The 15,458-nt window shown below is 43.1% G+C and overlaps 1 protein-coding gene across 11 annotated transcripts in view; it reads right to left on the bottom strand.

The window, feature by feature from the left end:
- Positions 1 to 15,458, bottom strand: part of LOC132384735 (bridging integrator 2-like) — a 119,026-nt gene that overhangs the window by 96,612 nt on the left and 6,956 nt on the right. For 5 of the 11 annotated variants that reach the window (XM_059956169.1, XM_059956168.1, XM_059956161.1 and 2 more), the window contains exon 2: positions 3,052 to 3,188. The exons of the other annotated variants lie outside the window; for them this stretch is intronic. The gene's annotated coding sequence lies outside the window, so the exon portion shown is untranslated. The remainder of the gene's footprint in view (positions 1 to 3,051; positions 3,189 to 15,458) is intronic. 11 annotated transcript variants of the gene reach the window in all.

The raw sequence follows: 15,458 nt of genomic DNA, 5'->3' as shown, positions 1-15,458 counted from the left end.
AGTCATAGAGGTAGACTGGGAAAATCAGGTTGGTGCTGGATCACAAGGGGGGGAGTTTCTAGAGAGCCTATGAGATGTTTTCTTAGAACAGCTCCTGGTTGAGCCCACTAGGGCATCAGCTATTCTGGGTTGGGTGCTGCGCAATGAACAAGAATTGATTAGCAAACTTGAGGTAAAATGAACCTATCATGTCATATTATGATAGAATTCACCCTGAAACGAGAAGGAGAAGCTAAAGTCAGATGTATCAGTATTACAGTGGAGTAAAAGAAATGAGAGAGGTTTTGGCCAAAATCAATTGGAAAAGAACACTGGCAAGGATGACAGCAGAGCAGCAATAGCTGGAATTTCAGGGAGCTACTCAAAAGACACAGGATAGCTACATCCTAAAGAGTCAATTGTGAAGGATGTGGTTTTGGGATACTTGCAGGCACATAATAAAACAGGCTGAAGTTAGCATGGTTTCCTCAAGGGAAAATCTGACCTGGCAAATCTATTGGAATTCTTTGAAGAAATAACAAGGAGTATAGACAAAGGAGAGTTGCTGGATATTGTGTCCTTGGATTTTCAGAAGGCCTTCGACAAGGTGTCATGCTTAAATTTAGAGAAGATCTGATGTTCAGTTTTTGAATCTAGCCAAGACTTTTATACATTGTGGGGACCATTTTTTGAGTTATTTTCAAAACCTTTGATTTGTTGTAAAGTACGGATGTGGCTAATAATTTATTTTATTATATAAGGGTCTTTTTTTTTTCTTTTTTTCTTACTTTTCCTAACAGCTCTGACTTTGGTTTAGATTTTTTTCTGTACAACAAAATTATTATATTTCAATATTATGATTTAATTTAATTTTTACAAATACAGGGTTTTGTAACTGTACTTTTAATACAATGTATTTGGTACTTTTTTTGACATAATATATATCTTCTTGTACTCTGTATTCCTTTATGCAGAAACTAATAAAAATATTGAAAGAGAAAAGGTGCCATGCATGAGGCTGCTTAACAAGATAAGAGCCCGTGGTATTATAGGAAAGACACCAGCATGGCTGACTGGTAGAAGGCAAAGAGTTGGAATAAAGGGAGCCTTTTCTGGTTGGCTGCCAGTGGCTAGTCATGTTCCACAGGGGTTCTGTGTTAGGACTGTTTCTTTTTGTGTTTTATGTTAATGATTAAGATGATGGAATTGATGGTTTTTGGCCAAGTTTGTTGGCGATACGACGACAGGCTGAGGGACAGATAGTGTTGAGGAAGAAGAGAGGCTACAGAAGGATTTAGATACATTAGGAGAATGGGCAAGGAAGTGGCAGATAGAATACAATGTCAGGAAATGCATGGTCATGCATTTAGGTAGAAGAAATAAAAGCATAGACTATTTTCTAAATGGCGAGAACTTCAAAATCTGAGGTGCCAAGGGACTTGGGAGTCCTTGTGCAATATTCTCTAACCGTTAATTTACAGGTGAATTTCTGGTTTCCTCCCATATGCTCTGAGTTAATTGGCCACTGTAATTTGTCCTTTAGTATCTATGTGAGGGGTAGACTCTGGTGGGGGGTTAGTTGATGGGAATGTGGGAGAATAAAATCAGTGTAGAAATGGCGTAAGCAGGTGGTTGATGGTTGGCATGGTCTCAATGGGCTGAAGGGCCTGTTTCTGTGCTGTATCTCTCTAAAAGGAGGAGGTGAAGGTGCAGGAGAATGGCAGTGCCCCTCACTGAGGGAACAGCTCAACCAGAAGGCCTTGGTTACCGACACTGGGCAGGTTTGAGGGAGATGTCCGACAGACAAAGTGCAAAGAAATTCTGTGTCACTGTTATACTATTTAATTTAAAACACTATTACCAGTCATAGAGGCCCTCGACCTTGACCATATTTGTGATGCTACTGTACCTATCGATGGGGGTGGAGTGAATAGGTGGGCTCCGCCTTGTCTACTAGAAGCCCCCTCTCAGGTCACGTGCAGCCTGTTCCAATGGGAGTGACTTCATGAATCCACTGAGATGTTCAAGGAAGGTAAATGGCTGACATCCGGAGGGAAAGTAAGGGTGAAAGTGACAGTGAGTGTGAGGCGGATGTACAGAGATTGGAAGAGTGTGGTGGTCACACAAGAAAGTAGAAGTAGGAGTGGGCCACTCAGCCACCTCCTATCTCACCGTTCAATACGCTCCACCACCCTCCAGGCGTGAGAATTCTAGAGATTTGCCACCCTCTGACATTCTCCTGTGCTCCAGGGATTGTATCAAGCATGTACTGTTCCCTACATATGTGTGTTAGTGTTGTACATTATTTTATCTAGAGATTCAGCACAGTGACAGGCCCTTCTGGCCCAACGTGCCTGTACCACCCAATTACACCCATGTGACCAATTAGCCTGCTTATTTGGAATGTGGGAGGAAACCGGAGCACCCGGAGGAAACCCACACTGTCACAGGGAGAACGTACAAACTCTGCAGTGGCAGGAATTGAACTGGGGTCGTTGCTGGCACTGGAAACCAATGCGCTACTGTGATGCCCCACATGTACGGTTTAGTGCACATGTAGTCCGGTGTTGCAGCTTCACCAGTCTGCCACCTCATCATATTTTGACATGCACAACGCTGTTCTTCTGAACCGGGGTGCGTCCCTTGCCCTGTACCTCTTGGCTTTCTTCCACAATTGGAAGCAGGTACAGAGGAGATGTCAGGGGTAGGTTTTTTACTCAGAGAGTGGTGAGTGCGTGGAATGGGCTGCTGGCAGCGGCGGTGGAGGTGGAAATGATAGGGTCTTTTAAGAAACTCCTGGATGGGTACATGGAGCTTAGAAAAATAGAGGGCTATGGGTAAGTCTAGGGAGTTCTAAGGAAGGGACATGCTCTACACAGCTTTGTGGGCCGAAGGGCCTGTATTGTGCTGTAAGTTTTCTATGTTTCTATGATTTGACTATTCCTCATTGGATTACCTCTACCCCTAGGATTAGTCTGAGTAACCACTGTAGCCTGAGGTAGACCCATCACAGTGCTCCGCTCTCCAGCGGTTCCTCAGCTACAGCCACAGAGGAGAAATAATGTGGTTAACCTGTGTTGCCAGCTGGTGGCACAGTGGCATCAGCACCAGATTCCAGAGCGAAGGCTCCCGATTTCGAATCCAAGTTAGGCCACCCCCGAGCACGCTTTCCGTCCGTGCCGGGTTGAGCGTTGAGCTGGCCACTCAGCCTTGTTAAAAAAAAAAATATAGGAGTCGAGTCAGGAACGTTCATATCATGACCCGGTTAATCCAAAAGGAGACCAATCCTGACACCACATGCCAGACAAGAATGGCTGACTGTCTGGTGTGACACGATAAAAAAAAAGTGTGTTTAAGCAGCAGTCCACCCTAATAAGCTACCTTGCAAAACACATGAGGATGGATGGAAGGGTTCCTAGAGACTGAGATACAAGGAACCATCAAAGATGCAGGAACAACCAACATCCGGTGGAGAGTGGAGGCAGGCCACACTCACTGCCTCCTGGTCAACTGGTGCACCTTTGCCTGACCTGTGCTCTAACAGGGAGCCATCGGAATAATGTCAGACACTGAGCTACCAACTGTGTTTGATTATCCTTTCACTTTATTTCGATTCCTGTTAATTGCTTTCCCCAATGGAAAGCAAATGCCTCACCCATACCAAAATATACTCATTTTGAGGAAGGAGTAAACGTTTTGGTATAGACACTTGCTATTTATACTAGAAAAATTATGGTAATTTTGTGAGGAAGAATCCTAAAAACTACATACTCAGATAAATTTAGCTTCCCTTCTAAGCTGGCATTCCCCCAGATTTCATTTTGACGGTTTACAGAACTATTTCCCTGCAATTTTCACAGCCAGAGCTTCTCAGTGGCAGTCCCTTGCTGCTAATTTTGTTATGACAGCCTTGTTTGCCATATCAGATGTGGTGCATTGCAACTTTGGTCTCTACATAATAATAACTCCTTAAGACCATTAGACATAGGAGCAGAATTAGGCCATTCAGCCCATCGAGTCTGCTCCACCATTCCATCATGGCTGATTTATTATCCCTCTTAACCCCATTCTCCTGCCTTCACCATGTAACCTTTGACGCCCTGACTAATCAAGACCCTATCAACTTCCGCCTTAAACATACCCTATGACTTGGCCTCCATAGCCATCTGTGGCAATGAATTCCACAAATTCACAACCCTCTGGCTAAAGAAATTCCTCCTCATTTCTGTTCTAAAATCTATTCTGAGACTGTGTCCTCTGGTCCTACACACTCCTACAATCGGGAATATCCTCTCCATGTCCCCTCTACCAAGGCCTTCCAATATTCTATAGGTTTCAATGAGATCCCCTTCATTCTTCTAAACTTCAGCGAGTACAGGCCTAGAGCCATCAATCGCTCTTTATAAGTTAATTCTTTCATTCCCAGGATCATTCTCAGGCACCTCCTCTGGACCTTCTCCAGTACCAGCTCATCCTTTCTTCGATAAGGTGCCCAAATCTGCTCACAATACTCAAAATGCGGCCTGACCAATGATTTATAAAGCCTTAACATTACGTCCTTGCTTTTATATTCTAGGCCTCTCGAAATGAATGCTAGCATTGCATTTGCCTTCTTTACCACTGACTGAACCTGCAAGTTAACCTTAAGTGAATCCTGCACAAGGACTCTCAACTCCCTTTGCACCTCCAATTTCTGAATTGCCTCCCTGTTTAGAAACTAGTCTACACTTTTATTCCTTAGACCAAAGTGCATGACCATACATGTCCCAACACTATATTCCATCTACCACTTCTGTGCCCATTCTCCGAATCTGTCTGAGTCCTTCAGCAGACGCCATGCTTCCTCAACATTACCTGCCCTTCCACCCAGCTTTGTCTTGTTCACACACGTGGTCACAAAGCCATCGATTCTGTCAACCAAATTCCTGAGAAAAGCTACTGTCAGCCAACCAGAAAAGATCACCTTTATTTCCACTCTTTGCCTCCTGCCAATCAGCCAATCTTCTACCCATCCATCTCCCATGAGCTCTTATCTTGTTAAACAGCCTCATGTAAGGCACCTTGTCAAAGGCATTTTGAAAATCCAAGTAAACAACATGCACTAATTCTACTTTGCCTATCCTGCTTGTTATTTCCTCAAAGAATTTCAACAGATTGCTAGGCAAGATTTCTCCTAAGGAAACCATGCTGACTTTGGCCTACTTTATCATCTGCCTTCAAGTACCCTGAAACCTCATCATTAATAATTGACTCCAACATCTTCCCACCCACTGAAGTCAAGCTATCTGGCCTATCGTTCCCTTTCTTCTGCCTCCCTCTCTTCTTAAAGAGCAGAGCAATCTTCTAGTCCTCTGTGACCAATCCAGACCACTTCTGGTGCCTCCACAATCTCTTCAGCTACCTCTTTCAGAACTCTGGGGTGTAGTCCATCTGGTCCAGTTGACTTATCTACCATCAGACTTTTCAGCTTCCCAAGCATTTGTTCCTTAGTACTAGCAACTACACTCTCTTCTACTCTTGAATTTTGGACTCACTGCTAGTGTCTTCCACAGTGAAGACTGACGCAAAATACTTACTGAGTTTGTCCGCCATTACCACCTCTCCCCTAATGTTGTTGGGTCAACCCTTATTCTAGCCCCTCCTTGATACGTTTCCCACGTTGTGTCATTCAGATACATTCAGATATGCTAAATTACAACAGATGAAGAGGAAAGGGATGGATTCTGTGATGCACAAAAGAGACCCTGCATTTATATAGTGTCTCTCACAATTACAGGATGTATCAAACCATCTTGGTTGACCGGTTCAGAAGATTAAGGCATGTAGGATCCATGAATTCAGTAGATTGGAAACAATATTGACTTGGCCATAGAAGAATGAGGGCAGTGGTGAAGGGGTGTTATTGTGGCTGGAGGTCTGTGAATATATACTGTGTATATACACAAAATCATTTAAATCTATATACTATTTACACGATATATACAATAAGACCATAAGATTTCACCTATTGAATCTGCTCCAACGCTCCATCATGGCAGATCTATTTTCCTTCTAAGCCCCAGTCTCCAGCCATCTCCCCATATCCATTGAGGCCCGAATCAAGAATCTATCAACCAGTGTCTTAAATATACACAATGACTTGGCCTCCACAGCCACCTGTAACAATGAATTCTTCAGATTCACCGCTCTCTGGCTAAAGAAATTCCTCCTCAGTTCCACTCTAAGAGGACACCCCTCCATAAGGAACATCCTCCCCACATCCACACTATCGAGGCCTTTCACCATTCAAAGGGTTTCAATGAGGTCACCCCTCATTCTTCTGAATTCCAGTGAGTAGAGGCCCAGAGCCATCAAACACTCTTCATTTGACAAGCCTTTCAATCTCAGAACAGAATAAATTTTGCTAACCTCCTCTGAACCCTCTCCAATGTCAATGCTTCTCTTCATAGATAAGAGGCTCAAAACTGCTCACAGTGCTCCAAGTGAGGCTTCACCAGTGCTTTATAAAGCCTCAGCATTACATCTTGCTTTTATATTCTAGTCCACTTGAAATGAATGCTAACATTGCATTTGCCTTCCTCACCACAGACTCAGCCTGCAAATTAACCTCTAGGGAATCCTGCACAAGGACTCTCAAGTATTTTTGTACCTCAGTTTTTTGAAATTTCTCTCCATTTATAGAATAGTCTACCCTTTCATTTCGTCCACCAAAGTGCACGACCATAGACTTACCAGCACTGCATTCTATCTTCCATTTCTTTGCCCATTCTCCTAATCTGTCCAAGTCCTTCTGTAGCCTCCCTACTTCCTCAAAACTACCTGTGCCTCCACCTCTCTTTGTATCATCCACAAACTTTGCCACAAAGCCATCAATTCCATCATCCAAGTCATTAGCATATAGCATTAAAAAGAACCGGTCTTAACACAGACCCCTGTGGAACATCACAAGTCACCGGCAGGCAGCCAGAAAAGACTCTCTTTATTCCCAGTCTTTGCCTCCTGCCAGTCAGCTATGTTTTACTCATGCTAAAATCTTTCCTGTAATACTATGGACTCGTAGCATGTTAAGCAGCCTCACGTGTGGCACCTTGTCAAAGGCCTTCTGAAAATCCAAGTACACTGTTTTTCCTTTGTCTATCCTGCTTGTTATTTTTTCCAAGAATTTCAACAGATTTGTCAGGCAAGATTTTCCCTTGAAGAAACCATGCTGACTATGGCCATCCCAACCACTGAGGTCAGACTAACTGGTCTATAATTTCCTTTCTTCTGCCTCTCTCCCTTCTTGAAGAGTGGAGTGATATTTGCAATTTGCTAGTCCTCTGGAACTGTTCCAGAATCTATTGATTCTTGAAAGATCATTGCAAATACCTCCACAATCTCTTTAGCCACCTCTTTCAGAACCCTAGGATGTACACCATCTGGTCCAGGTGACTTATCTACCTTCAGACCTTTCAGTTTCCCAAGAACCTTCTCCCTAGTAATGGCATCTTCATTCACTTCTACCCCCTGACACACTTGAACTTCCGGCATACTGCTTGTGTCTTCCAAAGTGAAGATGGATGCAAAATACCTATTCATCTCATAGTCTATTTCCTTGTCCACCATTACTGCCTCTCCAGCATCATTTTTTTCAGCAATTCGATATCCACTCTCACCTCTCCTTTACGCTTTATGTATCTGAAGAAAGTTTTAGTATCCTCTTTAATATTTTTGGCTAGCTTACCTTTGTACTCTATCTTTTTAGTTGTTTTGGCTTCTAAAAGCTTCTCAATCCTGTAACTTCCATTGAATTTTTGCTCCATTATATTCCCTCTCTTCAGTTTTTATGTTGGCTTTGACTTCTCTTGTTAGCCACGTCTTCTTGCCTTTTTAATGCTTTTTTCTCCTTGGGAATTGCTTCCAGAAATTCCAGCCATTACTGCTCTGCTGTCATCCCTGCCAGTGTTCTTTTCCAATCAATTCTGGCCATCAACTTCTCTCTCATGCCTCTGTAATTCCCTTTATTCCACTGTAATACTGATACATCTGACTTTAGCTTCTCCTTCTCAAATTGCAGGGTGAATTCTATCATATTGTGATTACTGGCCCTTAAGGCTTCCTTTATCTTAAGCTCTCTAATCAATTCTTGTTCATTGCGCAGCACCCAACCCAGAATAGCTGATGCCCTAGTGGGCTCAACCAGGAGCTGTTCTAAGAAAACATCTCATAGGCTCTCTAGAAACTCCCCCCCTTGTGATCCAGCACCAACCTGATTTTCCCAGTCTACCTGTATATTGGAATCCCCATGACAATTGTAAAATTGCCCTTTTGACATGCATTTCCTATCTCCCATTGTAATTTGTAGACCACATTCTTACTACTGTTTGGATGTTCTTATATAACTCCCATCAATGTCTTTTTACTCTTACTACATCATACATGCCAATCTGTAACTGTGCTAACCTCTTCAGGCTAGTATGGCCGTCGGCAGAGTGAAAAGGGATCAATTTGAGGATTAATGCAAAAACACTGAGATGTTGGTTTTAAACTGATGAAATCTACCAAATGCAGAAGCTTGCATTAATATTGCATCATTAAGGTAGAATGAAACAGCACTGAAATTATTAGGCTCTTCGGTCAATTTGCCCATTTTGTCCAAAGTACTTTGCTGAGTGTATCCCATTTCCTTACAACCCTTTTCTATCCAGTGTCCTTGCAGCCTTAATTTAAACAGAATTAGAGGCTTAGGAGAATACAACGCACCCACCAGAAATGTACTGAATCCAACTGGAAGATCACAAAACCTAACTGTGAAGAATGCAGATGCAATAGAAGGCTACAGATGGAGAAGGAACTAGACATGGGCGGGGATTTGAGATGGCGAGGAGATTAGAGATGGTGAGGGGAATACAGATAGAGAGGGAACAAGAGATAGGAAGAGGATTAGAGATGAGGAGAGGATTAACAATGGGGGGGATGAGAGTTGCAGAAGGAATTAGAGATGGGGAAGAGATTAGGGATGGCGAGGGGATTAGAGATGGCGAGAGAATGACAGATAGAGAGGGAACAAGAGATGGAGGGGATTAGAGATGGGGAGGGAACGAGAGATGGTTAGAGGAGTAGAGATGGGGTTGGGATGAGAGATGGGGAGGGGATTAGAGATGAGAAGGAGATTAGGGATGGGGAGGGGATTAGAGACAGAGGGAACTAGAGATAGCAAGGGGATTAGAGTTTTAAAACAATGAAAAAAAGTAGGTTATTTAAACAGTATTTAAAGTTCTGATGTAATCGTCACATGTAATTAAGTGCAATGGGAATGAACCCTGGCTATTTTTGATGTCATTCGTTTCTACACATAAATTTTGCATGTCAGATGCAAAAGAGCCTGGTATCTGTAATGCAGCCCAAGTTAGAGTGAGCTTCAGCCCTGTGCTATAAAGTCTGAAGTCACTTTGATGTCATAATATTGTTTTGGGGAGTGTCCTGAAGGGTCACTTTTGCCAGCTTACTATCAAAGCACTAACTAAAAACTAAAGCAGAAAATGATGGAATCACTCAGGTCAGTCAGCAACTGTGGAGAGAGAAACAGAGTCAGTGTTTCAGGTCCAAGATCCTTTTTTGAGGCAAGTTTTATTTTCACAGAGATGTGGGTGCCTGGAACATGCTGCTAGGGTGGTGGTGGAAGCAGATATGACAGCGACTCTTACAAGGCATTTAGACAGATGCATGAATGTGAAGGGAATGGAGGGATATTGACCATGTACAGGCAGAAGGGATTTAGTTTGACTGGTTTGGAACACACATAATGGGCTGAAAGGCCTGCTGCAGTGTTGTACCAGTCTGTGTGCTGTGTTCTATTCACCATGTTATACTGCCACCTTTTGGGATCGTTGGATTTCTACACTAAGGTTTTTCTCATCCTGGTTCTTCTCTTCCCACCTTTATAAGACTTCCAAAATCATTTAAAACCTCACACACATCTCTTGGCTCCATCCATCAGTTACCTCTTTAGTCCTTCATGGGCCATACTCTTCCTCCTTCCCTTTATTCCATGATCTACTGCCCTCTCCTATCAGATTTCTTCTTCTGCAGTCTTTTCCTTGTTCCACTAATCACCTACCAGCTTCTTACTTTCTCCCTTCTCCCCTACCTACCCACCTTCTTCCTCACCTGGTTTCACCCATCCCCTGCCAGTTAGTACTGCTTTCCCTCCACCCAGCTTATTATTATTGTTTCTCTTCTATTCCTTTCCAGTCCTGATATAGAAAATAGAACATTGAGCAGTACAGCACAGGAACAGGCCCTTCAGCCCACAATATTGTACCAGCCCAATTAAATTAGTAGTCAAATGGTCAACCAAACTAATCCCTCCTGCCTACATAATGTCCATATCCTTCCATTTCCCTCACATTCATGTTCCTATTTAGATGCCTCTTAAAAGTCCCTAATGTATCTGCCTCCACCATCATCCCTGGCAGCACATTCCAGGCGCCCACCACTCTGTAAAAAACCTGACCCTCACACCTTCTTAAATTACTCCTCTCACCTTCAATGCATGCCCTCTGGTATTCAACATTTCAACCCTGGGAAAAAGATACTGTCCTACTTTATCCATGCCTCTGATAATCGTATAAACTATCAGATCTTCCCTCAGCCTCTGCCGCCTCAGAGAACAGAACCCAAGTTTGTCCAGCCTCTTGTTATCCCACATGCCCCCTAATCCAGACAACATCCTGGTGAACCTCTTCTGCACCCTCTCCAAAGCCTCGACATGCTTCCGATCAATGGGGCGACCAGAACTGTATGCACTACTCCAGATGTGGCCTAACGAGAATTTTATAAAGCTGCAACATAACTTCCTAATTTTTGAACTCATCGCCTCGACTAACAAAGACAAGCATGCCATGTGTCTTCTTAAGCACCCCATCAACCTGTGTAGCCACTTACAGGCAGCTATGAACGTGGATCCCAAGATCCCTCTGCTCACCAACACTGTTGGGGATCTTGTCCTGAAAAGACAGTGTACTGTCTTTTTACATTGGACCTACCAAGGTGCAACAGTTCACATTTGGCCAGGTTAAAATCCATCTGCCATTTCTCTGCCCATTTCTGCACTGATCTATATCCTTTTGTATTCTTTGCCACTCTTCTACACTATCCACAACATCACCAATCTTCATATCATCTGCAGACTTACATTACAACTACATTTTCATCCAGGTCATTTATATACATCACAAACAGCAAAGATCCCAGTTCAGATCCATGTGAAACACCACTAATCATAGACCTCTAGCTAGAATAAGTCCCTTTGATCTCTACCATCTGTGTTCTATGGGCAAGTCAGTTCTGAATCAAAATGTACATTTCACCATGGATCCCACGTATCTTAATCTTCTGGATGTGTCTCCCATATCAATCACCTTACTAAAATCCATGTAGACAACATCCACAGCTCCATTTTCATCAATCACCCTCATCACCTCATCAAAAAAACTCAATCAAGTTAGTAAGACATGATTTGCCTCACACAAAACTATGCTGGCTCTCCCTAATTTGGCCATGGTTGCTCATAAATCCTATCCCTAATAACTCTCTCCAGTAACTTCCCTACCAGTGACATGAGACTCACCGATTTATAGTTTTCAAGGTTATCCCTGGTTCCCTTCTTAATTACTGGAACAATATTAGCTACTCACCAGTCCTCCAGGACCTTGCCTGTTGTTATAGAAGACACAAAGATATTGGTCAAGGCCCCAAAAATCTCTTCATTTGCCTCTCTCAATAACCTGGGATATATCCCATCAGGCACTAGGGACTTATCCACCTCAATGCTCTTTAAGAAACCCAACACTATCTCCTCCAAAATGCCCTCGCATATCAATATGCTCAGCACTGATCTCCTTATCATCTATGTCCTTCTCCTTGGAAAATACTAAGCCCACAATGTTGTGCTAACTATTTAGTGTACTCTAAGATCAATCTAACACTTCCCTCCTACAAAAATTCTCCATTTTTCTGCCATCCATGTGCCTATCTAAGGATGTTTAAATGTCCCTAATACAGTATATCAGCCTCTACCACCGACCCTGGCAGCACATTCCACACAGCAGTACACTGTGTAAAAAACATATCTCTGACATCACCTGTATACTTTCCCCCAATTACCTTAAAATACGCCCCCTCGTATTAGCCATTTCCACCCTGGGAGAAGGTCTTTAGCTATCCACTTAATCTATGCCTTTTATCATCTTGTACATCTCTATCAAGTCACCTCTCACCCTCCTTCAGTGCAAATGGAAAAGCCCGAGCTTGCTCAACCTTTCCCCATAAGTCATGCTCTCTAATCCAGGCAGCAATGTAGTCAGTCACCTCTGCGCCCTCTCTAAAGCCTCAATCTGTACCTCTTTTCATCTTGTGCACCTCTCTCTCTCTCTCTCTCTCTCTCTCTCTCTCTCTCTCTCTCTCACACACACACACACATCCATTCTATAGTCCTGAATGACCTCCCTCCCCTGTTTTCAGTTCTCTAAATCTGCCATATGCTTTTTTCCCCTTTAACAAAACCTCAGTATCCCTGAACTTGCCAGGTTTCTTGAACTTGCTAATCTTCATCCTTCCAGGAACAGGTGAAGGCAGAACCTATTTCACTCCCACCGTGCAGATGGAGATACAGCTGCCGTCGTGCTCCCAGTCTACCTTTGCCAGGTCCTGGTGTATGAGCTTGAAACTTTCCCCTAATTTATGGCCATAATTTCCAGGCTATCCTTATATCTTTGTAACAACCTTGAAACTTATAAATGTATGGTCGCCAATCCTCAAAACGCTCACCCACTGAACCAGCTTTATTATGTAAAATGACATCCAGTACTGCCCTGAATTTTAAGTTCAAGCTAGTTTCATAGGCTTACAAACACAAAGAATAAATACTGAGAAAATAAGCCATCTGCAGCAGCACAATACATTCCAAGATGAAGCCACATATAAGTTAACATAAACAAGTTGACATAAATTATATGTGAATTATATGTGTGCAAAATTTCTTTCTCAAGTGGGACTATGAAGTAGATAAAGCAGCTTTCTTCAGCACTTTTTAAAAATTCCACACTCTCTAAGCTTAACACAATCACAGTTAATATTTGGGATGTTGAAACCCCCACTACTATAACCTATTCCTCTGACACCTCCCTACGATTTGCCTACATATGATCTGTCTTGCATGGGCCATTAAAAGCCCTGAAATGCACCCCAGAAAAGTAAGCACCCTCTTTATTTGTAAACTCTACCCACTCACCTTCATTTGGCAAGCTTTCCGAGGAAGCCTCCCTCATTAACACACTGCTGGTCTCCTTGATCAATAATGGAATGCTTCCTCCTCTTTTGTTTCCTCCCCTGACAATCCCGGAGCTTTTACAACCTGGAATATGCAGTTGCTAGTCCAGCCTTTAGGGGTTGTTATAGCCAGGGCTGGTAGTGGGGATAAGCTGCCACTACATATTAAATGCTGCAAAGGCATGGGCCTCAATAGCCTCTGACAACCAAGTCCAGCTCCTGGCCTTCACGTGTGGCTTAGCTACTAAGCCCGATAGAACTGTTTCTACTGACAGGAGAAGGGGTAAGAACCATAAGATATAGGAGTAGAAGTAAGCCATTCGGCCCATTGAGTCTGCTCCGCCATTCAATCATGGGCTGATCCAATTCTTCCGGTCGTCCCCACTCCCCTGGCTTCTCCCTGTACCCTTTGATGCCCTGGCTAATCAAGAAACTATCTACCTCTGCCTTAAATGCACCCAATGACTTGGCCTCCACAACCGCTAGTGGCAACAAATTGCACAGATTTACCACCCACTGACTAAAGTAATTTCTCCACATCTCTGTTCTAAATGGACGTCATTCAATCCTGAAGTCGTGCCCTCTTATCCTAGACTCCCCTACCATGGGAAATAACTTTGCTGTATCTTTCAGGCCTTTTAATATTCAGAATGTTTCTATGAGATCCCCCCTCATTCTCCTGAACTCCAGGGAATACAGCCCAAGAGCTGCCAGATGTTTCTCATATGGTAACCCTTTCATTCCTATAATCATTCTCATGAATCTACTCTGAACCTTCTCCAATGTCAGTATATCCTTTCTAAAATAAGGAGCCCAAAACTGCACACAATACTCCAAGTGTGGTCTCACAAGTGCCTTATAGAGCCTCAACATCACATCTCTGCTCTTATATTCCATACCTCTAGAAATGAACGCCAACATTGCATTCGACTTCTTCACAATTGATTCAACTTGGAGGTCAACCTTTAGGGTAACCTGCACAAGGACTCCCAAGTCCTTTTGCATCTCTGCATTTTGAATTGTCTCCCCATCTAAATAATAGTCTGCCTGTTTATTTCTTCCACCAAAGTGCATGACCATACGCTTTCTAACATTGTATTTCATTTGCCACTTCTTTGCCCATTCCCCTAAACTATCTAAGTCTCTCTGCAGGCTCTCTGTTTCCTCAACACTACCTGCTCCTCATTGGCAAACTTAGCTACAATTCCATTAATCCCATAGTCCAAACCACTGGCATACATCATAAAAAGCAGTGATCCCAACACTGACCCCTGTGGAATTCCACTGGTAACCGTCAGCCAGCCAGAATAGGATCCCTTTATTCCCACTCTCTGCTTTCTGCCGATCAACCAATGCTCCACCCATGCTAGTAACTCCCCTGTAATTCCATGGGCGATTATCTCGCTAAGCAGCTAACTTGGGAGTCCTCATGCAGGATACCCTAAAGGTTAACCTCCAATTTGAGTTGGTGGTGAAGAAGGCAAGTGCAATGTTGGCATTCATTTGGAGAGGTATAGAATATAAGAGCAGGGATGTGATGTTGAGTCTCGATAAGACACTCATGAGATCTTGTCAAAGGCCTTCTGAAAATCCAAGTACACCACATCAACTGCATCTCCTTTGTCTACACTGCTTGTAATTCCTCAGAAAAATTGCAGTAGGTTAGTCAGGCAGGATTTTCCTTTCAGGAAACCATGCTGGCTTTAGCCCATCTTGTCACGTGCCTCCAGGTACTCCGTAATCTCATCCCTAACAATCGATTCCAACAACTTCCCAAACACTGATGTCAGGCTAACAGGTCTAGAGTTTCCTTTCTGCTGCCTCCCACCCTTCTTAAATAATGGAGTAACATTTGTAATTTTCCAGTCATCTGGTACAATCCCAGAATCTATCGATTCTTGAAAGATCATTGTTAATGCCTCCGTAATCTCTCTAGCTACTTCCTAAAAGTGGGTTCTTGATTAGTAAGGGCATCAAAGATTACGGGGAGAAGGCAGGAGGATGGGGTTGAGAGGGATAATAAATCGTCTATGATGGAATGGCGGAGCAGACTGGTTGAGCCAAATGGCCTAATTTTCCTCCTGTGTCTTATGGTCTTAAGGTCTCTCACTTTCTTGTTAACAACTAGTCTCTCTTGAGTAAAAGAGACAAAAAAGGTGAGATATTTA

This window comes from Hypanus sabinus, chromosome X1, assembly GCF_030144855.1.
Source record: "Hypanus sabinus isolate sHypSab1 chromosome X1, sHypSab1.hap1, whole genome shotgun sequence".
In the NCBI taxonomy this organism is placed as follows: domain Eukaryota; kingdom Metazoa; phylum Chordata; class Chondrichthyes; order Myliobatiformes; family Dasyatidae; genus Hypanus; species Hypanus sabinus.
Note: the sequence above shows the minus strand (reverse complement) of the source record. Positions and strands in the feature narration are given on the sequence as shown.